The following is a 27,144-nucleotide window of genomic DNA, read 5'->3' as shown; positions in this document are numbered from 1 at the left end:
AATATTTATATTGTGTAATATTTTTCTTGTTTTTGTAATTATTTGTGTAACATTTGTACTATGTAATATTGACTTTTGTAATGCCTCAGATGATCTCTGAGGTCTCTACAACAATAAAAATCAATCAATCGATCAGTATGTAAACCAAGAGGTTCTTCACAAGCAAAATCAGTGTGAATTACTGGAGCTTGAATAACTGTACCACCTTTAATGAACAGGTGTTCAACAACAAGATCTGGAGCATTGAGGTCGCCGACGAGGCAGACTTCTCCAATGTTGTGGTGGTGGAGGTGAATGAAACTGATACCTGTGAAACAATGATGTAATGTAGCTGTAGATTTAGTTTTTAAATAGAATAAGTGTAATATTAAAGGCCACATATGATGGTAGATCAATAAGTGTTGTAAAAAGATCATCCATAATAGTTTTCCTTTAAAAAAACTTCTTCAGCATAGCATTGCTCAACAAGTACACAGTTGATTCAGCAAAATTCGACTTTTAATCCAATTGAATGGAGGCAATGACTTCTGCAGTAACAATTTCTGCCCACCAACTCATATTTTCAAATTATGGGCCAGGGATAAATCATTTTGGGCTAAATGATGGTAATAAAATTATGTGAAACAAGTTTGAAAACAAACTGATGCATTTTCACTATTATGAAAGAGCAGAGTAGATGCAATATTTGTACAGTGATTCTAAAAGGCTGCAAAATACAAATCTGCTGATGGCATCCATAACCTCTTCATTCAATTAAAAATGTTTCCCAGATACAAATTTCTGTAGAAATATATATCGAAGGGAAGTCAATAGGTGGCAATTCTAGTGGATCTTCTAATTCATAATTCAAATTCTTCTTTAATTTTTCCATTCCCAAGGTATTTTTTAGGCAGATGCACAGTCTAAATGAGATGATTTTCTCTCTATCTCTCTCCCTCCCTCTCTCTTTTAGGAAATTTTGGGCTTTTTTGAACTTTTCATAGAGCTAGCCTAGAAGATGTGTCACATATTCAGCTGTTATTTTGCAACCCTTAGCAAGCTAACCAATAAAAATGATTCTTTTTGCATCCATAAAATACTTGCCATAACTTGCTTTGCCGTTTTTGGTTCAGCAAGTGCAATACCCGTTTGTCCAGCAGCTTCATGAAGCTACTCTAGGCTGAAATACCTGTTACCTTAACCAAAGGACTGCTTCATACAAATAAAACACCTCCCTCATTATCACAGAGCCACTTCCACGATTAACACAATGTCACGTAAGAGTCACATACAGCTAGTTTTGCCATGTTGGGGATAAACTTTCAGTCACAGTCTGGTACACATACCAACATTCAAAGCTAATCATAAACATACCCATAAGATATTATAAGGTGATACACCTGAGAGATCCATTACATCATTTACAAGACGGACTATAATATGTTCACGGTACTTTTCTGCCACTTCCATAAGAGATTAGACACACGGGATGACAGGTCCCACTGAACCTTAGTCTAGACCCAAACAGTTGCTCCCTTCTCCACCTTATTCCATGCTATTTGCATATGATCAAAGCTATTTTAGCTGTAACATGAAAGATGAGGCTACAATGATTATGCCTAGCAACAGCCATCATTACCCATCTGATGATGTTATAATGGTGATGCCTAGCAACTAGGGTTTATATTCCCATGTCACTACAAACTTGTTAAAGATTAAAATCATGGTTCTGTTAGGGGTACTAGTTATTTGACAAAAAGCTTAGGAAATGTGACATTCAGCAAAAATCTCTACATTCCAGACAAAAGATTTATCAGATAGTGACTGGTCTGAAGTGGAAACAAATGAGTTTCTCATAGAAAAATAAATCTAATTAGTACATATTCCATTATGGCAGGCCTGTTCAACAAGTGGCTAGGTGAGCACGAGCGCTCACCACCTGGGATGTGAGCACTCGCAATAAAATGGGATAGTTACATGTCACTATGTAGCACAGGGAAAGTGTGCTGTCTGCAGAGCACTGACCATGTGTTACATTTTCGATAGCCTTGAAAGGCACATATAATTACTGCACAGTGTCCTTTACCCACACACAGTGCTTAAAATGGAGGGAAGAGTATTTTATATTTATGAAAAACAGCATTATGGCTGGGTTAGGAAGTTCAAAGCAAAAGTCAGATACACCAACATCAATTTACAACACATAAGGACAGGATGTACAGACAAACAGACAAAAACAAACTAAAACAAACACCATCTGAACATGCCTTGGAGGCCCTATGGTACTGACCGGTCATTGTGTCATTCTCAGCCCATAGGCGTCACCGGATGTGGGTACAGAGGGGAATGCGGTCAGCACATTACTCTCCCGGCTGTCATTGGTTTTTGTGACTGGTGCTGCTACTTCTCAATGAAGTAGCTCCTCAATGGGCCCCACAAGGGCTGAGTGCAAACCACTTGCCAATATCATTTGGCAATCCCAGACGGTGACCTATCCAAGTGCCAGAAAAGCCCGATAGCAATGCATAGATACAGATAATGCTTATAAACCTTCAGGGTGATACGCAGTTGTGAGGTAGGTTTCATTATAGAGTAAAATTTCTGGTATTATATTGTTCATGCTAGTATATATTAGCAGCTTGTCATCTGCGTACGATTCATACACTACTGGCCATTAAAATTGCTACACCACGAACATGATGTGCTACAGACACGAAATTTAACCGACGGGAAGAAGATGCTGTGATATGCAAATGATTAGCTTTTCAGAGCATTCACACAAGGTTGGCGCCGGTGGCGACACCTACAACATGCTGAAATGAGGAAAATTTCCAACTGATTTCTCATACACAAACAGCAGTGGACAGGCGCTGCCTGGTGAAACGTTGTTGTGATGCCTTGTGTAAGGAGGTGACATGCTTACTATCACATTTCTGACTCTGGTAAAGGTTGGATTGTAGCCTATCACGATTGTGGTTTATCGTATCACGACATTGCTGCTCGCATTGGTCGAGATCCAATGATTGTTAGCAGAATATGGAATCAGTGGGTTCAGGAGGGTAATATGGAATGCCGTGCTGGATCCAAATGGCATCATATCACTAGCAGGCAAGATGATAGGCATCTTATCCGCATGGCTGTAACGGATCGTGCAGCCATGCCTCGATCCCTGAGTCAACAGATGGGGATTTTTGCAAGACAACAACCATCTGCAGGAACAGTTCGATGACGTTTGAAGCAGCAAGGACTATCAGCTCAGAGACCATGGCTGCTGTTACCCTTGATGCTGCATCACAGACAGGAGTACCTGTGATGGTGTACTCAACGATGAACCTGGCAAAACTTCATTTTTTCGGATGAATCCAGGTTCTGTTTACAGCATCATGATGATCGCATCCATGTTTGGTGACATCATGGTGAACACACATTGGAAGCATGTATTCGTCATTGGCCTACTGGCGTATCACCTGGCACGATGGTATGGGGTGCCATTGGTTACACGTCTCAGTCATCTCTTGTTCGCATTGATGGCACTTTGAACAATGGACGTTACATTTCAGATGTGTTATGACCTGTGGCTCTACCCTTCATTGGATCCCTGCGAAACCCTACGTTTCAGCAGGATAATGCATGACTGCATGTTGCAGGTCCTGTATGTGCCTTTCTGGATACAGAAAATGTTCAACTGGTGCCCTGGCCAGCACATTCTCCAGATCTCTCACCAACTGAAAATGTCTGGTCAATGGTGGCCAAGCAACTGGCTCATCACAATAGGCCAGTCACTACTCTTGATGAACTGTGGTATTGTGTTGAAGCTGCATGGGCAGCTGTACCTGTACACACCATCCAAGCTCTGTTTGACTCAATGCCCAGGTGTATCAAGGCTGTTATTATGGCCAGAGGTGGCTGTTCTGGGTACTGATTTCTCAGGATCTATGCAACCAAATTGCACGAAAATGTAATCACATGTCACTTGTAGTATAATATATTTGTCCAATGAATACCCATTAATCATCTGCATTTCTTCTTGGTGTAGCAATTTTAATGGCCAGTAGTGTATAAATTTTATTTAATCTATTATTGGCTTTTATGATGTTAATTTCATGTAGTGATTAGTTTCATGACCATGGGAATTCGCTCCTCAATTATTTCCAATGGAATTAGACCTGTAAAATAAAAATAATAAAATAAGTCTCATAGCTTGTATAAAACTTTCCTCAATATATATGTCCATCAACTTATAAATTAGCAGCTGTGTTTATGATGTTGTTTGGAGCTGCTTACTTGTGTGAGCAGCTTTTCTCCACAATGAAGAAACTGAAATGTACCTACAGAAGTTCGCTGAAATACTTCAACCTAAAAGCTTATATTCGAATTAGCAGTGCTGAGAAAGTGATACCACAGACTGATGCTTGGTAGAAAGCAAAATAAGTAGTATTCAAGGCATTCAGTATTCTTATATTTGATGTGTGAATAAAATAAACATGAAATACAAGTTTATGTCTATTGAAACTTCGGACTCATATTCAACATAATACTGCATCAATCATTAGAAATATCATGTTTCAAGCTCCATGTTCTTTGCTTCATAAATTAAAAGAAATGTGTTTCATCTTATTGTTATTTCTCATTATTCTTAATGGTTTTAGAAAATAAATTTGCTATGGAAGATACTATTTAGCCACTGTGAAGTGATGCATCACCACAGAACTAACATTAGCAGCTGTAGAATAGATTCATTAACAACAGTTTCTCATGGTGTGCTGCCTTGTTCTGATTCCTCATTCTCCACCCCTCACACCACCATTACTCATCACGAGCCAGCTGGGTGCTCGCAGCTGTGGCATGAGTGTGAATCAGTTCACATGAACAGATCGGTGAACAGACCTGTCTGATGGCACCAGTGTTCTCATGCAAGTACAAAACCTAACATGAGCAACGTTGAGAGAAGGAAATGTTAAGCTTTAGAAAAATTTAGTAATAAACAAATAAAGGCTTCGAAAAGACATTCCTGGAACTTGGCATGTAATACACTAACCGGTTGACTGTACACTAAGAGTTATGTTGTACTTGGCATTCTGTCCCCTGATGTGAGATACAAGTAGTTCAAAGCATGTCAATACAAAAACACTTTTACTCAACATACACAGTCTACATGTTGTGGATGTTGGAAACAAGTACAATAAGTCAAACAGGTCTCATGGAAATAAATTTTCATTCCACAGTGAGAATACACTCGCATATATTTTTATATATTGCTGTAGAATCAAAATTTAAAAATTTTATTACTAATGGTAATAAAAAACCAAATCCACTTCTCGGAGAATTCCAAATTGACCATGTGGCTATCTCACTTCATTGTCAAGAAGAAATTCAAAACACTAAAGTGCTGAAAAGCCTTGATGTTGATTCAGACCACTATTTGACTACGATTAAATTCAGACCACTCCCATTTCGAAAAGAGAAGAAAACCTTTTACAAAATTCCAAAATATAACACAGAAACGTTAAAAAATGAAGAAATTAAACAACGGTTTCAAAGAGCATTGCACAAAGATAGTGATGGCATATCCACAATAAATAAGGAAGCGGGATGGGAGGAGATCAAAAACGAAATAGTTGAAATAGCAAAAGAAAATTGTCTCGTGAAAAGAGTAAGAAGACATCCATGGTGGGACAATGAATGTGATGAGAACCTGGAGAAGAGACAGAAATTGTGGCAGAAATGGAACTCCACAAAAGATCCTCAAGATCTTGACAATTTTAAAATCCAGAGAAGAGAAACAGCTAAGCTTTTCCGTAATAAAAAAAGAAGACAATTTCAGGATAACCTAGAACAGATTGAGGAAGACTTTAAAAGAAATAATTCTAGAGATTTCTACAAAACTTTTAGAAAACAGCTAACCAAATACCAATCCCCAAATTTATGTTTTAAAGATGAAGAGAACAAGCTAGGTTTGACAAACAAGACTAATTGTGAAATATTAGCAAAATATTTCGAGAATCTACTAAATTGTGAACCACCCAAAGATAAAATGAGTTTTGAAAACCACCGAAATACTAATACCGAGTCAAAACCTCCAGACGCTGAAGAAATAAAACACATAATACACAGTCTAAAAAACAATAAAGCCCCAGGTGAAGACTCCATAGTACCAGAAATCCTAAAAATAATGGATACCAACCTCCCACAAGTTTTGGAACATATGTTTAAGAAGATCTGGGACGAAGAAAGAATTCCTGAAGACTGGCAGTGTGCCCTGATACACCCACTACACAAAAAGGGGGATAAGATGAATGTTAATAATTATAGAGGGATCTCGCTACTACCAGTAGGATACAAAATTCTGTCAAGGAAATTACTTCAAATCGTGGAGCCAGTTCTGGATAAAAAAATAGGTGAATATCAAGCAGGTTTTAGACAAGGTAGATCCTGTGTTGAACAAATATTTAACCTGAAAACACTAATTCGTTACAGAATCTCAAGAGGCCAGAGATTTGCAATAGTATTTGTAGATTTCAAAAAAGCATACGACTCGGTAGATAGAGAAACATTACTGAAAGTATTGGAAGAATTTGGGGTCGATACGAAAACAATTCAAATTATCAAACAGACGCTAACAAACAGTAAGGCCAAAGTTAAATTTATGGGTGAAATTTCAAGGAAGTTCGAAATTAAAACAGGTGTTAGACAAGGTGATGGTTTATCCCCAATCCTCTTCAACTGCGTACTGGAAAAGATATTGAGAATATGGAAAGAAGAACTCAAAGGCACCAAGAATGACATCAGAATTGGAACAAAAAAAGAAAAAATAGAAGTGGACTGTTTAGCTTTTGCAGACGATCTGGCAATAATTACAGAAAACGAAGAAATAGCTCAGAACTACCTGGAGAAACTACAAGAAGTTTCGGCCAGAGCTGGACTGCAGATTTCATTTGAAAAAACCGTGTATATGTCTAATCATAGAAATAACAAGAAAAATCTTATTACTAAATACGGCAATATTAAGAGAGTAGAAAAATTTAAGTATTTAGGTGAAATAATTCAAGTGAATGGTTTAGACAAGAGTGCAAACCAGGCGAGAGCAAGGAAAATGGAATTTGCTTTTCAAAAAACCAAAGACATATATAACAAAAAAAACATTTCGATTCAAGCTAAATTAAGACATTATAAAACTGTCATTAGACCAGAATGCCTGTATGCATCGGAGTGCCTAACTCTTAACAAAAAGGGGGAAATAGAAAACATGGAAAAGAAAGAAAGGAAAATTTTGAGAAAAATATTAGGACCGAGAAAGATTGGAGAAGAGTACAAGCTAAAGAGTAATAAGGAAATATACAAAACTATTGAGAAAGTGAGTGAGGCAATGCGTAAATGCAGACTAACGTTTTATGGTCACCTGTCGAGGATGGATGGAAACAGACTAACAAGAAAAGTGTTTGAACATAGTAACAGGAACGAAAAAACCAACAATAAATGGATACAGATGGTGAAAAAGGATTTGGCCTATTTTAATGTCACCCGTGAGTCAATCAGGGACAGGGAAAAGTTTAGACAAATAGTGAACGAAATTAAGTGTTTTCCAGAAGAAACGAAACTAAAGAATAATAACAGGAAATGGTCGGAAGAGCGGAGGAGGAACCACTCGAAAATGATGAGGAAATATTGGGAAGAGAGAAAAAAAGATCAAAAAGCCGGGCAAGTGAATTGTTGAACGTGGTCCAAAGATGGCCGAAATCGAAAGAAGAAGAAGAAGAAAAAACTTATCTGTATTTAGAACATACCTTGAAACACTACTGAATCCATACTGGGTTGGACTTACATCACAAACTGGGAAAGTGAAGTTTGTGGCTTTGTATATGTACACCTTGAGAACTGGGTATAGCATCTAAATAATGAAACCTACTTTCTGTCACAGTTTTCTTCTGCATGACTGGCACTTTATATTGAATCATTGTCTCGTACAGAACTGGCTGAAATGCATTCTTAGACATTGAAGATTAGAACTTGCACAGCCTGAATCTGTCTGACAGTAGTTCAGCAGTAAACAAACACATTTTGAACACAAAACATACAACTGAGTTTTACTCATTTAAACAAAACCAATTTTTTAAATTACTGTACAGATTTCCTTGATTCCATTAAACGGGGAAAAACTGAAACATAATTTGAACTGCACTATATTGCCTATGTGCCATTAAGTATGAAACTGCATACAGCACTTCAAGTATAACACGAAATCTGCTAATTTGTTATTTTCCCTTTCTAGCCTCAGCAAACTACTACAATTTTAGTACAAATACGTAACTATATTATGCCACAGTCATCATGTCAATGTACATTAATCATGCAGGCACCTGACAATTACTTTATTTTATTTGGATGGTAGCATGCATTTAAAGACCACATTAAATCACACTTTTCAGTCATATGAGTTCCTTTTGATACTCATTTTTCTATCCCTTCCCTGACAACCATATCACAGAAAAAAAACAGCACCTTCTTCATAGTATTATTATTTCTCCATATAGGGTTTCTTTACAAGCAAAATCAGTATGAGCTACTGAGGTTTGAATAACTGTAGAGGTGTTTGAGAATCATGTCTAGAGCAATGAGGTCGCTGACGAGGTGGTCTTGCTGCTGCAGTGGTTGTTGGTGGAGGTAAACACCTCATACACCTGTGAAGCAATGATACGATGTAATTAGAGCTTTTTTAAAAACAGAATTAGTATAATATTAAAGCCCACATTTGACTGTAGTATGATAAATGCTGCAAAAAGGTCGTCCATAACAGCTTTCCTTTAAAAAATTGCTCAATAAGTACACATCTGACTCAACAAGATTTCATTTTTTAATCTAATTGAATGGAGGCAATGAGTTCTGTAGTGACATATTCTTCTCAGCATATCAAATTTTCAAGTTAAGAAACAGGAAGAAACCATTTGGGACAAAATAATGAGAATAAAATTATGTGAAACAGGTTTGAACACCTCGTGATGCATTTCCACTATTGTGAAAGAGCAAATTCTTGTGTGTCACTCCTGCCCTCTCTCTCTCTCTCTCTTCCTTTTTTTTCCAAATGACTGCTGTTCCAGACTTCAATTATTTATTTAACCTGGCAAGATTAGGGCCATCAGGCCATCTCTTACATCTAACCAGGCATTCTACATATTTTGCTTTCATATGTTTCAGTAGGCATGTTAAAGTACATCTAGTAAAAAAGTGAAATAAACAATTACAAAGGAACACTTGAAAAAATACATACACATACAATTTATATTTGTACATGATAAGTACTGCAATAATCACACATTATGATAAAGATAGATTTTAGATAGGAGTGCTAGCAGCAGTGGGTATGAGGGAAACTGATAGTGAAGGGAGGGGATGAATAAGGACATGATGAAACACAGTTAAGGAAATATAAGGCAGAAGAAGATTGCATGGCTAATAGAGACAGAATAAGAGAAAGGAGCAAGATAGGAGACACTAGCTTTGCTATTTGACAGAGGGGAAGATTGGCCTTGTACATTAATTTTGTGGAAAACATTATGAGGATGATAGCAGGAAATGCTTCAACTTCTTCTTAACAGCAGCAGGGGATTGAATTTTGTGCAAAGTAAGGGGCAGTTTGTTCCAAAGGCAGACAGTAGCAACAGAGAAGAAGTTTGCAAATGTTTTTGTTTCGTGAGTGGGCACCATTATGATACCAAATAAAAGTGACTTTTTGTTTCGATTATGATGGCATGAAAGGTGTTTAATCTCTGAAGCAAGGAAGCAAGGTACTGGGGTGCTTCCACAATGAGGAGCCTGTGAAGTAGACATAGGGTGTGGTAGTCAAGCAATTTGTCCGGCCACAACCACCCTAGCGGGGAGTATGAAGCACTAACAGATCATATCGGTGAATGTTGCAGGTGTAACGCACATAAGCATTCATGGTTAGTTCTAACCATCTTTTGTTTTCACTGCTCATGCAATGTTGAATTACATCACAATAGTGGAGATTTGGTAGAACTAGTGCTTGCACGAGCTGTTCTGAAGCTTTTTGAGAGCATACAGACAAGTGGACATCTTCTGGCACACTGTGGCTGTATTCTCTGCCCAGTTGAGATGCTCATTCAAAGTTACACCCACGTTCTTAACTGTTGGCAGCCATTCGCGGAAATCTGAACTTCTTAATTTCTGATGAACTATTAAGGTTACCTGTGTCTTTTTGCATTTAGTTTAAGCCCCAGGTTTACCCTCATGTCACCACTGAAGACAGACCATTATTCATCTGAACAATTGCAGTGTTTATATCTTCAGGTCCGATGCTTGGGTAAAGATGGAGGTCATCAGCATAGAAATTATATTTACAGGAGGGCAGAACTGTCGAAATGTCATTGACATATAAGGAAAATAAAAGTGGGCCTAAGACTGAACCTTGTGGCACTCCTGAAGACACGTTTCCAGGAAGATTTTTCATTTACATGGACAACACAATGCTGTCTGTTTTTCAAGTAGCTTTCAAACCACCTTATTCCACTACCTGAGAAATCAAGCTGTCACATTTTTCTGGGCAGTAAGTCAAAGTTATCAGTGTCAAAAGCTTTGCTGAAATCTGGTAGCGTCAATATTGTTGCCTTTTGGCTGTTGATGGTATATTTTAGGTCATCAGTTACTTTAATTAGAGCAGTGTTTGTCCTGTGGTGTTTACAGAAACCGGATTGAAATTTGTCATATAGGTTTCGTGATTTGAGCAGGAACCATATATTCAAATGCTTTGGAAACAGCACACAGTATGCTAATTGGTCAGTAATCACTATGCAGTTGCAGGTTTTCATTCTTAGGGATGGGTTGGATTATGCTTCTTTTCCATGCAGTGGGGTATATTCCATTCACGAGGGAAAAATTAAATAGGCCAGTTAACACAAGTACTAAGATATCTGCAACATTCTTAATTATGGTTATACTGATACTGTCATTGCCTATCACATCGGAAGAGATTCTCATTATTGCTTTTCTTGCCGTATCTATTGTTACGCTTATTTAGATGGAAGGTATCATGATTAGTTATCCAGTTATGGGATTCTTGTTGACGGTAATTATCTGCCGTATTGGTATTCAGAGGTGCAGAGAAGAATTCATTTAATTCATTAGCTCAGACCTGAAAAGCAGTTTCCAATTTAGCCTATCCAACCCCAAGCTATGGAGATACTTCCAGAGTCATGGGCATCAGCTCGCTGCATACAAGGGAGCGAGCGTGCCTGATTTTGGCATTGTGAATGCATTGTTTCACTCTGTTCTGTAGCTTTCTATATTCTTCAAAACACTCCGGCTTCAGATCTGCCTTGAAACGCTTGTGGGCAGCATCCCTATTATTCATAATTTAACATAATTCAGTTGTCAGCCATGGAGCAGGAGATTTTCTTACATGGATTGTGCATACAGATGCATGTTTGTTATAGAGGGCAGTGAGTTTATCACCAAGTTCATTTATTTTGCCATCAATTGTAGTTTCTCTGATTATTTGATGCCATGAGATTTCTGAGCAATCAGCTGTTAGAGCTTCAAGATCAATATGTTTCATGTTCCTACAAGTCATGTAACGCAATTTGATCTTTGGGGGCTGCACAGAGTAGGCCAGGAATATTACATGTGCTGAGGTCCTTATGATTAAGTCTATAAGAGTATGACTGCGCCGTGTGGTGTGTAGGTTGTAATGGAAGAATGTTCATGCTAAACAAAATTCTTAGGTTTATTGTGGAGGGAGTCTCTCTCCATAGGTCTATGTTCATGTCTCCCATTACGATGACATGTTCATACTGGCACTGAGGTGAATGTAATTCCAAATGAAAGGGAGTCATTGAGTTTTTTTTTTTTTGGTGGCTTGTAGTCAACACCAATCAAACACTTCTGACTTTGTATATTTATTTCAGTGAACATGAATTCCGCCTCTTTTTCTTCAGCAAGATTTGATGCACCTAACACTTTTGGTTTGAGATCTGTTCGTATATATGCACTGACACTCCCACCTTGCTTTTTTTAGCTGTCTGCCCTAAGAAGTGTGTACCCTGGAAGATGAATAGTTGCAGAGGATATGTGTGCTTTTAAGCACATTTTGGTTAAGAGGATTACATGGTAATTAAGTTGGTTGAAGAGGAAGCTAAGTTCTTTGTAATGTGCAGATAAAGACTGGATGTTGCAGCACGCTACTAACAGCTTCAACGCATTCTGCTGAGTAGCCTGGAGTAGTGTGGTAAACTGGTTTGTCCCTTTGTTAGGCACTACCTGCCATGAGGGACACTGGTTGCTGCTTCTGTGAAGTGACATTGCACAGGGGCATCCAAGATGTTATGCGCCCTGCTTGCAACTCTGCAAGTGCAGAAAGAAAGGTGATCCCAAGGGATTTCCTGAGATTGCAGGGGTATAGAAAATGGAGTAGTAACATTTGGTGAGAGGGGAATATGATCGATAACAGTGATGGCTGTGTGTGACTGTGTATCCTCTGTCGTAAAGGGTGAAATGTTATTAGTGCACTTGAAACAGTTTAGGGTGGAAATAAAAAAAAGAGGAATGATTTAAAAGGCCAATGCTGTCAGCAGAGAGAAGTAAGCCAATGCTGTCAGCAGAGAGAAGTAAGCCTAATAATTAATAGATTATCGTAAGAAGCTTCAATTAAGTTGAAATTTACTAAAATGGCACTGATAGTGATTTTTATTATGAACAATTTAAACCGAAGATTGGTGACTAATGAACTAAAGGAGAGACTAATAGTTGCACTGGTACCATTAAAATATGGAAGAGAATAAACTGAGGAAATGAAAAATAGTTTCAGCAGTAATTAAAATTAAGTAAACATCACAATTACAAGTACAAAAAATAATACAAAGTTAATACAATTACAAAAACAATTAGTTGAAGGTACAAATATGGGGATAATTAAAAAGTTAATACAATTACAAGACAGTATATCTGAATATATAGGATGTTTCAATTTGTTAGTACTTAAACAAGGCAAACACTTTTGGCTCAAATTGCTTCATTAATACTATTCAGTTCTGTCATGTTTGTGACTGTCTTCTTTCCAGCTGCTGTCTTGATGATTGCTCTGCCATCCTGAGGCCACATATTCTGAAGACCAAAAGAGGATTATGGCACTGTTTAAAATCTTTAGCCATTCACGTGTTAGATCTTCCCTTATTGCAAGCCCTGTCCTTGATAATCTCTTTTTCTGGATAAAGACTACCCTTTTTCAGTTTGAGGCAAATTTAACTTCAACACCTAATTTTTCACATGCAACCTGCATAAGCAGGTTGTCTGTGTCTTCCTCCTTATTTTCTGCTACTCCAAACAGTCATAGACTATTTCACCTTTGGAACTGTTCTAGCTTGTCCGTTGCAGCAGATAGTTTTACTTACAACTCCTGTCTCTTTTTCTTGTACTAGGACACAGACTTTTTTAATGGTGTAATTTCGGCAGTTTTGGCTGCAACAGTTTCACACATTTTGGCCAATACTGCTGTCATTACTGCATCTGATATTGTGCCTGCTATCAGATCGAGATTGTCTCTATTGCACAGTGCAGCGCTTACTTCAGAGCGGACCAGCTCTGCTATACTGGGAGTCATGGCCTCCCCTTCCTCCAAGAGCAGACCTGCCACACCTGCTGCCTCCCCGCTGCTGGACACGCTGCTGCTGACTTCCCTGTTTACCATTTTTCCAGTGTAGATATTGGTGGAGCACAGACAAAATAGCATTGCTGCACAGAACACTGTTGTTTACACAATTTCTACTGGTACTAGACAACAACACTTGCAAGAGCACCTTCGAATTCAACTAAAATTTGCAAGCCGAACTTAACACATATTACACTGCAGCCACCATCTTGATATTACCTGGCTTATAATGAATCAAGATATAGGCCACTTACAGTTCTGCCTTTGTGCAAGTTATCCATCAGCATCATGCCTTGGGAAATATAGGAAGCAACTTTCTTTCTACTCAACAAATAAGCCTTTTCCCATGGTTTTGATTGTTGCTCACTTTCTGGAGAGCTAAAGGGGATAAAAGTTCCATCCTTGGTCATGAATTTGCCCAAAATATTGCTAGAGATTGAATGACAACATAACCGGTCTTTGTTCTGAAACGTTCTTCTACATCCCAATTTATGTCAGTCATCAGTAAATGTAGCATCTGGCAAACATAGGGCTTTTTAATGTCCAGCTTTTCATGAAGAATTCACTCATCTTATATAATGTTTTTCTCCTTTGTTGTGATAGGCTCAAGTGTCTGGACAGAAAATCTTTGTTGTAGCTTTTGTATCCATGTTTAAACTGACTTAGCCAGAATTACAAGGTGGCTGAAATAAAACTGACCTGAAAAGAGTAGTGACATTTTCTGACAACATAATCTACAGAGTATTGGAAAACTATATGAAGCAAGTAGAAACACCAGAAAAAATTACTCAAATTCAAGATACACTGCAGAAAAGTCTGACAATACTGCAACAACAAACAGCTGTATATGGGTATTAAAGAGGATGTTGTGTCAAAATACCATGAAACAGAAACTGTACAGTTATCCTTGCATGTTTTTGCTGTTTGTGTACAAGTCATAGCTTTCAGACCAATCTCTGTGTGGTCAGTTTTGACAGATGTTACTGAGTGAAATGGTATCAGAACATGTGGATTGTCAGTTTCACATTTCTTCATATGAGAGAGACTTGGCTCAACCTCAGAGCACAACCAACTTTATGCCTCAGAAAATCCTCAATCAGTCTGTGGAACAGTAATAGCATACCAGCATTCTTCAGACTAATGTTTGGTGTACTTGTGGGCCAGCTGTATTTCAGCCACACTTTTCATAGTCTGAACACCAGGTGTAATCCGTATGATTGTACTGATAAGTTAAAATATGTACCAGATTGGCATTCCAACCAGGATCCCCACTTTTTACAGGTAATGAGCTACTAATGTCAACATCCAAACATGGCTCCAAGAGTGACCAAAAGCTTCAACTTGTCACAAGCTCTTTCTCCTGAGTTGATGGATAAGCAAATCTTACAATTATATCCTCTACCTAACAAGTTTTCATCTCAGAGCTTTGTGAGAGAGCTTCTACAGAGATCAGGAGATAAGGGGAGTGCAACAGAGCAAGCTTGAACCATCCATTCTGTCTTATTCCATGCCACACACGGGGACCCGGGTTCGATTCCCGGCTGGGGTGGGAGATTTTCTTCCCTCAGGGACTGGGTGTTATGCTGTCCTCATCATTTCATCACCGTTGTCAACGTGCAACTCACCCAATGTGGCGTCACACTCAATAAGATTTACACTTGGTTGTTGAACTTCCCGCCTGGGAACTCCCGGCCACTGACGCCATATAATCGTTTCCATTTCCATCATATTCCATTCATAATAATATTATTTTTTCCTTTATTTTATCTCAATTTTCAATAACATGTACATGATACTTACATAAAACAGTAATTTTTTTATTGAAGCTGAAATACAAAAAGTTTAATTGGTCATAACATGAGTTCTAGATTGCTGATGCTAAGAAGCTAATTAATTTGCCTAAAAATTATTTTTGTAAGTAAATATTCTCAATTTGAATATCAGTATAAACATGTGGAGAGAGCTAGAAAGTAACTCTGAATGTTGCAATTACCACATCTTAATGCCATTTTGTGCCTGCTTTCAGTAAAAAAAATTTTTTTCTTCAAATATCTCCATTTCAAAATTTATTCATAATTTAACTTTTCATTTTCCAGAAGGCTCTACGTTTAACTGGTGCTATTTCAAAAATTCAGTCACCTAGTCTTGTAGCCCTTATTTTTCTGATTACAAAATTCCGACATTCATTAGAAGAACATTTTAGTTTGCTAATTATTCAATCTAGAAAATGTCATACTGTGCCCCATTTTTGGCAGCTACTGGGAATCCCTGCAGGATTATCCACAGCATTCACAAAATAGTAGCTACAGTTTTGTCAATTTTCTAGCCAGATTACTTCTTGGTTCATTGTAATAATAAGTTTACTAATTTTGCTAGCATTCCTGTAATAAAATAAAACCTAATAGCACATTTCAATAATTATTCATACACTCTTCTATTAGTAGGAGTACTGGACAATGATCCAAGCAGACCTTGTTTAGTTACCAATATGCAAACAGCGCAAAGTCAGTCCACAATGAACATTCATTTCCGTAATATCATTGTGCAGGTTACAGCTAACTGGATTTTTCTTCATGTTGTGTTTTTGTCAGGAGTGTGTACAAAAGGTTTATTAGAAATATGTTGCTGCTCTATGCTTACCTGTTATGAACATACTGTATAAATTATCCAAGAAAAGCTGATCATCAAAATAATACATGTGTCAATAAATGTGGAAAAGTGTCAGGTTAGGTACTGCAGTGTTGAGTCCTTCATTTCACATTTCTCATTAATGCAAAATTACATCAAGATGCTGAATACAAGAAGTGCAGATGCTGAAGGAAAGCAGACAAAGGTGAGGCACAGCACAGACACATGCTTGTGAAAAACTGAATCAGCCTGGGAGGTGTCTTTGGATGATGTAATTGTTACTGCACTGCTTACACAAAATCAAGGCTATGGGTTGATACACAGTTTTAATTTATCACATAAAGTCATTGCAGTATACACTCTCATTACAACAAAAGAATTAAACATCTCATCCAGTTTCGTATTAATATGTCCAACTGCCAAACTCCTGACATGAAAGAGATTAATATTTGCAGGAAACTTGTTTTTCTTCATCTTTCTTCAAGTTTATTCTTATTCTCTCTCCTTTTTATATTATTCTTCTATTTTAAAAAAAAGTTGATTTACAAACACAGCATTAACATTTTTAAGCTTGAACATGTGCAGTAAGTCAACAGAGTAGCCCCCATAAAGCAACTAAAAAATAAAACCAAATTACTGATAGATGTTCACAACAAATGTTCAAAATATCATCCCCTTGCTCACAGACACACATGCACTCATTAGATCATGAACTCTCATAACATTTCAATTGCACCCCAGAAGTTTTCAAATCATTTAACAAACTCGGTGGTATGGTGATGAAGAGTCTCTGCATGAGGAACATTTTGTGCATAAACCAACTAAACAATAAGAAACAAAATTGTTATAAAATGAAAGTATCTACTAAGTAGTTCAAATCTGTCTTGGTGCATAGTAAACGGTAAAAAAAAACTGGTATGTTGAAAAGTGGATGCTTGCTAAAACAATATTTTTATGGATGGCTTCTGAATAATTTCACGAAAATGTGGCTTGAATGCTTCAGCTGCAGAATTTACCTGTTTCACAGGACCACATTTATGAACAAATGGTGTTTTTAAAGGCACATGAGACCTGTCAACTTCTTACTACTTCCAGTCTTCTTCATACCATATGCTTTTCATTGATAAAACTTGTTTGATCTCTTTCTCACTATCGAACATTTCTTCTTAATTTGTTTTGAGTGTCTGCTGCAAAACATAATAGTATTGTCATCATCAATACCTATATCATTTCCCCTGTCATTTACACTGTTAGTAGTCATTCATTGGTTCCAAGCAAAGATCTTAAAGGTCAGTCAGCAGAGATATTTCTACAGTTAGCTGGTGAAAGAATATTGATCATTGTTAACGGATGGCAGAGCAATGCAGTTTTACCTGCAAAATGGCATCTGACAAGTACATGGTCAGGATATCACCAGTGGGGACACTCACAGAGCATGAGTACTGTAGTAACACTGTTCACGTTTACGTCACACTTCACTTAGCGTAGACCGGGACTGTGTCCTAGGCATGCCTGATGTTAACTGACTGGGCATGGCCCATGCTGCCTGAGTTGTTGTTGTTGTTGTTACGCCGGCAGAGGTCGCGTCCAAATTCTCGCGTGCCCTCTGGTGGACGGGACTCTATTTGCGGCAACTACCGTCCGTGACGTGCCGTGCCGATGTGCGCCTCCCGTGATCTTTCTGGTGGCTACTGCACTCCTCCTCCTTTGGGGGGTGAAGCCACTGTGATCCACTGCATCGGAAGGTGGACCGTCGGACAGGAGCGATGACCTCCACATCCATTGGAAGGCCGGAGTCGAGGGGATCTGCCAACCCTCGAGCCGGAACCTTCGAATACGGCTGGAAGTGACCCACATGAAGAGGCCCCCGTCATCCCACCACCGGGGCTCGGGACAGAACGGGCGACAAGCTGTCGAACTCCGGATCCTGTTCCACTTCGGGAGGGGCAAGAGCCAGGGGCGGGGACGATGGGGAAGGGACAACCACAGGTGAACCAGCCTCCTGAGAAACCGGGCCTGCGAGGGGGGCTGGCTCTCGCTGAGGCATCTCGAATTATGGCGATGCCGGTGCTGGAGCTACTGGGGGCTGCCAAGGCTGAGAACCATCACAATGCGGCACAGCGGGGAGAGGCGGTAACGTCCCCTGAGAAACCAACACGGGTGCCGGCAATGGGGAAGCCGGTGTCCGAGAGGTCGGAGGGTGGGTGCCCAAACGTGGACGTAGCTGATATTGGTGACGACGTACCACCCGGTCTCCCGCCTGCAAGGTATAGAGCCGGCGGCCATTCCGGCGCAAGACCACCGCTGGTATCCAACGTGGACTGCGACCAAACCCACGTGCCCAGACCGACATACCCAGTGGAAAGCCAGGTACTCCGTTGTGCGAAGACTGGCGAGGACCAGGCCGGAGGAGGTGCAGCAGAGTCCTAGGTTGGCGCCCATGGAGGAGCTCTGCGGGGCTGCGTTCTCCCATCGGTGTGGTCTGGTATGCCGTCAGGAAAAACGTCAATGCCTCCTCCGCAGGAAATTCGTGCACATACTTTTTCATCTGCGTCTTAAATGTGTGCACCATGCGCTCAGCTTCCCCATTCAATTGTGGATGGAAGGGGGGAGATAAAACGTGCCGAATACCGAAGCGCCTACAAAAATCCTGGAAGGTCTGCGAAATAAACTGCAGTCCATTGTCCGAGACCAGGGTGATTGGCAGACCTTCCACAGAAAAGATTTTTGCGAGTGCCTGGATTGCAACTTCTGAAGTGGTTGAGGAGCAGTGAACCACATATGGGAATCAGGAATAAGCATCAATGACAATGAGCCAAAAGCCATTGAGAAATGGGCCCACAAAATCAATGTGAACACGTTCCCATGCTTGGGTTGCCAGCAGCCATGAAGAGATGCCCTGGGAGATGCCTGTTGGCTTGCACACTGGGAACAGGCGGCCACCAAGTGCTCAATTTCCCTGTCAACACCAGGCCAGTACACATGTCTGCGAGCCAAGGTTTTAGTACGGGAAACACCCCAGTGCCCCGCATGTAATAACATGAGGACCTCCCTTCGTAAACTTGCAGGAACAACCACGCGAGGACTTGTATCATTGGTAGTCAGAAGGAGAACTCCTTCCAAGACCGAGAGGCGCTCTCGTAAAACAAAATAATTACGAAGAGGGTCCGAGGCCCGGCCTGGAGGGCGGGATGACCACCCCTGCTGAATGAGGTGAACTACTTGCCGGAGAACCGGGTCGGCTGCCGTTTCCCTGGCGACTCGAGAACTAGTGATCGGGAAGCCATCAACTGCTTGGCGGCACGCCACATCCAAATGAAAACACATAATCTCCTCTCAATCGAACATAGGATCCAGGCCCACCGGAAGACGGGAAAGAGCGTCGGCGTTGGCATGCTGTCCGGTACGGCGAAAATGAATGTCATAATGGTACTTAGAGAGGAACAAGGCCCAGCACTGTAGTCTGTGGGCCGCCCTATCCGAAATCTGAGAGGCGGGGCCAAATAACTATATTAACGGCTTATGGTCAGTGATTAACTGAAACTTCGTGCAATATAAGAAAGGGTGAAACTTGGTAACAGTGTAGACAATGGCTAAAGCCTCTTTTTCCACCTGGGAGTAATGGGCCTGTGCGGGACTAAGAGCTTTAGACGCAAACGCCAGTGGTTGCTCGGAACCATCTGCGTTGCGATGGGCCAGGACCCCCCCCCCCCCCCCCACCCCCCCTATACTACGAAGCATCTGTAGCCAGGACCAACGGCTTATGGGGGTCAAAAGTAGCCAAACAAAGCGCTGACGTGAGGAGGCCCTTCAACAAGGTGAACGCTCGCTCTCATGCAGGCGACCAATCAAAAGGAAAACCCTTGCGCAGAAGGCAGTACAGGGGGCGGGCTATGAGAAGAACGACCCCTAGGGCTGTCAGCCGGTCTAGCTCTTCCTTTACCTGAGGGCGGAGAGCCAAGGGGATCTGCCTCACGCGTAGAAAACGCAGGCGAGCCGACGCCTTCAACGTTAAGTGAGCTTCAAAATCTGAAACATGCCCCAGGCCCTCCTCAAAGATATCTGGAAAGTCGAAGATCAAAGATTCCAATGATTGATAGGGAACGTCTTCAGAGACCAACTGTATGGTGTCAGCGATAGAAAAACTGAAACCTTGAAAGGCATCCAGGCCAAAAAGGTTAGCGGAGCTCGCATCACTGACAACAATAAAAGTAATAGGCCGAGTGACTGATTTGTAAGTCACGTCGGTAGTGAACTGACCCATTAGGGGAATGAACTGTTTACCATAACCGCGTAGACGCCGGTAAACTGGCGCCAACGGGGGCGATCCAAGGTCGGAATAAGTTTGTGCATTCAACAACGAAACTGCCGCGCCCGTATCTACTTGCAGTTGTAACCGGCGCGACCGAACTGACACCTCGATAAAGAGTTTGCGTGCCGATGCGTCGGGAGCCTGGCCCGATGAAACTTCCTGAATGTCAACGTCCATGTCCTCTGTACCTGCTTCCTTCGATTCTTTTGAGGCTGAGCAGCAAACTTTAGCAATGTGACCTTTTTTATTACATTTGCGACAAACGGCCCAAAGCTGGGGGCACTCTGACCGATCATGATGTATATAGCACGACGCACACGACAGCAACAGGGGCCGGCAGCCGGAATTCTGTTTACGCGCCGTGCGGGAGCGGCCGTAACGGCCGGATTGTACCGCTCGCATGTCGTCCACCCCAGACACAGTGGACGCGGACGCGCGGCCCTGAACCACTGTGACGTCACACCACACTTCCAGCTGTTGACCTGCAGCGTGAGAGACTTCATACGATTGAGCAATGGACAGGACTTCCTCGAGGGAAGGGTCTTCCAACTGCAGGGCCCGTTGCCGGACCTCCCTATCAGGGGCCAAACGAACAATGACGTCGCGTACCATAACGTGGGCATACGTCTCTTGCGACTGCTCCGTGACAAAATGACACTTGCGACTAAGACCGTGCAGGGTAGCAGCCCACGCCCGGTAAGACTGATGGGGCCGTTTCTTACATTGATAGAACTCAACCCTAACCGCCACAACATGCGTGTGGCGGCGATAATATGAAGACAGCAATGAACACAATGCGTCAGAAGACAAGGACGAGGGCTCCTGCAATGGCGCTAGCTGCCGCAAAACTTGATACAGCGAGGGAGATATCCAAGACAAGAAGAGAGCATGACATACCTCCGCATTGGCAACATGAAACGCCTGTAAATGCTGCCGAAGGCGATGTTCATATGCGTCCCAATCCTCGGCCGTCTCGTCATATGGGGGAAAGGGAGGAGGGAATGGCGCTGGAGCAGACTGCATGGAGAGCAACGCTGGAAGCACTTGTTTCATGGTGGCCATGAGCTCCATCTGCTGCTCAACCAAAACCCGCACTAAATCTCCATGCCGGGAAAAGCTGCGAAACTGGAACAACGACACAACATGTGAAAGAACGACCCTACTAGTCACCAATTGCGTAGTAACACTGTTCACGTTTACGTCGCACTTCACTTAGCGTAGACCGGGACTGTGTCCTAGGCATTCCCGATGTTAACTGACTGGGCACGGCCCATGCTGCCTGAGTTGTTGTTGTTGTTACGCCGGCAGAGGTCGCGTCCAAATCCTCGCGTGCCCTCTGGTGGACGGGACTCTACTTGTGGCAACTACGCGCCGTGCCAATGTGCGCCTCCCGTGATCTTTCTGGTGGCTACTGCAGGTACACACTCAGGTTCCAAGCTTGAGGGGTTAACATAAACATACTTTCTGTACAATTTCTCCGAATTTCACTCACTGCAACCCCTTGAAATAAATGTGCCCAAACAGGTCCAGCGAGCACTCAATTGCCAAAAAATTTTCCAAAGCTGTTGATTTCCACCACTTTGACATCAAATTGGCTGGATTCAGCAATCTTCAGCTCGTAGTACTTTTAGTTTCACATTATTATATGCACAAATAAGGTACAGCAGTTTCATTACAGAGATTAGATTGTTACTATACTTTAATTTTTCTGTTTTGTCTTGTATATTCCATATGAAGAACGAATTGCACATTGTTCACAAAGACAGTCAGTAACTCCTCTGCATTAGCATTATCACTGTCAAAAGCAATATAAAAAACACAGATCTCCTTCCCTTGTTGGCAGCACTAGTAGTTGGGTGCAATCAGTTCTTCCTATTCATGGTTAAAAGACAAGTGTGTGAATGTCAGTGCTTGCTTTGTATATTACCCAGCTGAGACTCTATGTCGTACTCTTCGACCTTGCAAAAATTAGCTACATCACATGTGCATACTGTTACACTAAAGCAGGTAATAGCATTTCAAATGCCTTCATTAACATCTTCAGTTTGCTTAAAAAATTATACATACTAAACAATCAAATCAATTATAGGGGTACAGGAACACATTCATCTTTGAGATGAAGCGCTATGTGGCCAAGTCATGTGAAGAGCAGTTTCGGCTGCTTAGGCTTCTAAAATTAACTTCTTCATAGCACAAGGGTTTAGAAATGCACAGATACTACTGATGGTGTCATGTAGCCAATGTTATTGGTATAGGGATGGCTGGTGGAGAGTAAACAATGCATAGTTGCACAGACCAGAAACAAGGATCAAGATCAGAGCAGGGGGATCTAATCTCTCACAATGGAGGGAGGGACAACTTTGCACACAGGACATGAGAGTTTAGTTTAAAATTTTTAATCATGGCTGCTCTTCAGCAAGAGTTCACATAAAAAGTTGATAGCGCTGGAAAATAACAGCCAACCGGTAGAAGAATTTAAGATTTATTAACCCTTTACCATGGGTCTGACAAACACAAATTTGTTTTCTTCAGAAGGAAAATTGGACCTCCCTGCCCTTTCCCTAGCACACCATCCCTCCTTTTTCCTATTTTCATTAATTTCATTCTGTTTTAATTTTAGTTATTCACCATTTTTGTCTGCTGAACCAGGCATTAGCCGCTCAGTGCAGCTATGCGCACATTCGTTCACGCAGTAAGCACCACCTACCACTGCCTCTACCTGCAATCTTAGTTATTCAGCTCTTGGTACGAGCCTTGTTTGTGCCATAAAATGTTTTCTGAAGGCAGTGTCATATGTGTTAATGTTATGTCATGACTACTGATGGTGTCGTGTAGCCGTTAGTGGCATAGGTTTGGTTGGTGGAGAGTAGAGAATGCATAGCTGCACAGAACAGGAACAAGGATCAAGAAGCAGAGCAGGGGCATCTGTTCTCTCACAATGGAGGGAGTCGTTTGAAAAGTCATATGGTTAAAGTTTTACAACAAAGCCCTACAGCATTGGGCTACTACCTTCATTTATGCATTTTAACTACTAATATTTGTTGGTAACATGCACATTGTACTAGATAAGATCCTCATGGCTTCAACATCCATTTATGTTAGTATGAGAATTTACAAGTGAGTATGCTCATCTAAAACTTTTTGCAATTATTGTTTATCTGGTTTGGTTCCTTTTCTGGTTGATATCTCCAACCATTTTATTATAATATGTTCAATAGGTCAACTTTCCTTGTGAAGAAGACAAACTTATAGTTGTTTAAAGTATGCTAAAAGGTTAATAAAAATCAAACTCTGCAATTGGTTGGCTGCTATCACCAATCCCATCAAGAGTTTAGTTTAACTTTTGTATGTTCCATGGATTATACTCATGATAGTTCACAATGATAAAGGAAGTGCCAGTAGCTGTAAAATTAATACTTGTTTTCTCTGTCAAAACATTGCGAAATGATAGCCATTCACGTGATTTTTTAAACTTAATCCATACGTATTATAAAAATGGATGTATATGTATGTGTATTTATGTTTCTGCATACATTGATGAGCCAAAATATTATGAGCACCTGCTTAACAGACCGTCTGTCCTGCTTTGGAATGAAAAACATCACCGATTCTGCAAATCACGGGTCAGACAGCTTGTTGATAAGTTTATGACGTATATGACATTGGCTGTCTACATGAAGGTCATGTATTTCACATAAATAATGGGCCACTGATTTGCGTACATGGTGAAGGCACTCAATAGCAGCGCAGTGGGTTCCATAGGATTTACATAGGGTGAATTTGGTCACCAAGATATCAACGTGAGTGCACTATAATGCACCTTAAACTGCTGTAGCATGGTTCTGGCTCCAAGACATGGACAATTATACTGCTGTAAAATGACATAGCCATCAGGGTAGATATCAAACATGAAGGGATGCAGGTGGTTCACAGCTGTCAACATGTCTTCGATTACCTACCATGCTTCCACTGATCAACGGTCAAATCCTCATATTCCCGTGCTCACTCCAAATGTAATTTACAATGTCATTGGGTCAACATGTGGACATGTAGGGGTGCTCAGCTGTGGAGCTCCATGTTCAACAACGTACGATGAATGATGTGCTCTAAGACACTTGCACCAGCACCAGCGTTGTGCTCTTTCAGCGAAGATGCCTCAGATCAGCATTTTACAGAGCAGACAAGCTTCCAAACCCCATGTTCTGTGAAGAGTCATGGATGTCCAACCATTTAGTGCCTAGTGATAATATCACTCTCCTTCTATCTCTTTCCATAGATGCTCACAAAAGTAGCATTTGAATATTCGACCAGCATCACTGTTTTTAAGATACTCGTTCACAGGCTCTGTGTAATAATAATCTGCCCTTTGTCAAAGTCACTCATCTCAATGTGTTTTTCCATTTGCAGCCCACATCTTCGCTAGGGTGAGCCCCCATCTGCATCTGCTCTGCTTACATACTTTTGTTACCGTGTCACATGCCTGCAATGCCACCAGGCAACATCCAAACACTGCGGTGGGCAGTGGTCATAATGTTTTAGCTTATCAGTGTATGTTCCACATCTTCTCCTAAACCACTGGACCAGTTTCAATTGATACACATATCACTTATTGTCTGTAAAGAATTGCTGTGGGGATAAGAATGACCTACCTGTCAAAAGGATGAGAGTGGAATGTAAAAGCAGTGTAGCCTACCATGGGCAAATGCCCTTACTTTATTCATCCAGTATTTGAGAATAAGAGCACTTAGTGACTTCCAGCAAACTTTATGCATAATTTCAAATCTTTATGAAACCTTTTCTCACTGACAATCTCCGCATAGTAATAAAACAAAAAAAGTTTTTTACTTACTATGTTTTTGGTGTTCATGCTGTAAAATTGCAGCATCATGCATGACATTTTAATTTATTTCTGACCTACTACTAATTCTATTGACAACACATTTTGCAAACAGTATCCACATTTGCTGCTGAATGTAGCTAGAAAAAAAAAAAAAAAAATTGTACGACACACAGTTCACGTGATATGAGGTCATAAAATGTGTGATAACCTGCTGCATCATGCATTACATTTAAATTTATTACTTGTGTGCTATGAAACTCTATTCACAATGAATTTTACATACAGTAGGCACATATGCTGCTGGATGTACCTGCAAAATGATGTAATTGTACAGCACATAGTTCATGAGATACGACTTTATAAACATTGAGATGTGCAAAATACAGGGTGAAATTTGTTAGAGATACATGTGAAATATGTCTAAAATATGTTAAGTGTATATGAAGTATATGTGTAAGTGGGCAAAACCATGGATAAAAAGCTGATCCTAAATCCCTTGAACGATTTCAGCCCAATACAGTACACATACTAGTTCCGATCTGGAAAGAAATACTATGGTGGTAAGAATCACCAGTACTATGGGGGTAAGAATCACCAACCTCCTATTGTGCTGAGGGTGATAAAATGGGGAAAGAATGAGAGAGGAGGAGATGGGCAGAGAGAGGGGGAAGAACAAGATAGACAGAGAGAGAGGAAAGGAGGAGACAGACAGAGAGAGGGGGAAGGAGGTGATGGAATTAGAATTAGAAGGGAGAGAAGGAATTAGACAGGTGAGGGAGAAGCAGATGGACAGAAATGGGCAGGAGGAGATGGACAGGGAGTGCAGGGTGTGTGTGGGGGGGGGGGGGGGTTGAGGTGGACAGAGAGAGGAGGAAGAGGGAGATGGACTAACTGAAGACTGGAATAAACACATAACCGGTTAGTGCCAAGTATTCAGCTAGTCTACAATAAATTTGGCATTACATACATACTAGCTTCTCAGAAATTTATCTATGGAATAGATTCAGTTGTCAAGGGGAAATGATTTCAGTTTGTTTCTGAAACTTATACTATCTGCCAGCAATTTTAAATCACAAGAGAAATGATCCAATCTGTTAGTAGTTGCATACTTTGACACTTTCTGTGCAAGAGTTGTGGATAGCGTAGACTGTTTTCATTCTCAGTGTTATATTTATGAATGCTACTATTAATTTTGAACTGTGCCTAAGTCTTCACAAAAAACAGAAGAAAGTAAATGCATTACGAAATCTTCATTTGTACGTCTAATTTTTTAATAGTTGCCTACATGAAGTTCAAGATGGAAACCAGATGATATCCTTGCAACACATTTCTGTGCAATGAATACTTTGTTTCTAAGTATGACATTGCCCCAGAAAATTATTCCATATGACAATGAACTTATACCTGTTAATAGATACTGATATAACAAGTATTTGGGAGTGATGTATTGAAGAGGCTCATAAAATTGCAATTTAAAAATAATTTCATTTGTAACAGGAAACAAACTGACACTTTGTGTTGTTACTGATCACTGCATGAAAGACGTGACAGGCAGTAATTGTATGGGCTGACTTCAGTTATGCAGTCCAAAAACAAAACTGCAAATATTGCTGAAACACCAGAGAAAATGCACCTTATGGCTCTTAGGAAAGAGACCCAGCATAGTGAGAGGGGATGAAGAAAAAAATCAATATGCATAGGAGGAAGAGGAAGAAAAGAAAATAAACA

General features: G+C 40.5%; 1 protein-coding gene across 1 annotated transcript in view; it reads right to left on the bottom strand.

Moving 5' to 3' along the window:
* LOC124555895 (RNA-binding protein with serine-rich domain 1-like) overlaps nt 1–27,144 on the bottom strand; it is an 89,225-nt gene that overhangs the window by 17,849 nt on the left and 44,232 nt on the right. The window lies entirely within an intron of this gene.

The sequence above is a fragment of the Schistocerca americana genome, chromosome X (genome assembly GCF_021461395.2).
Source record: "Schistocerca americana isolate TAMUIC-IGC-003095 chromosome X, iqSchAmer2.1, whole genome shotgun sequence".
Lineage (NCBI taxonomy): Eukaryota > Metazoa > Arthropoda > Insecta > Orthoptera > Acrididae > Schistocerca > Schistocerca americana.
This window is presented reverse-complemented; position numbering and strand designations above follow the sequence as displayed.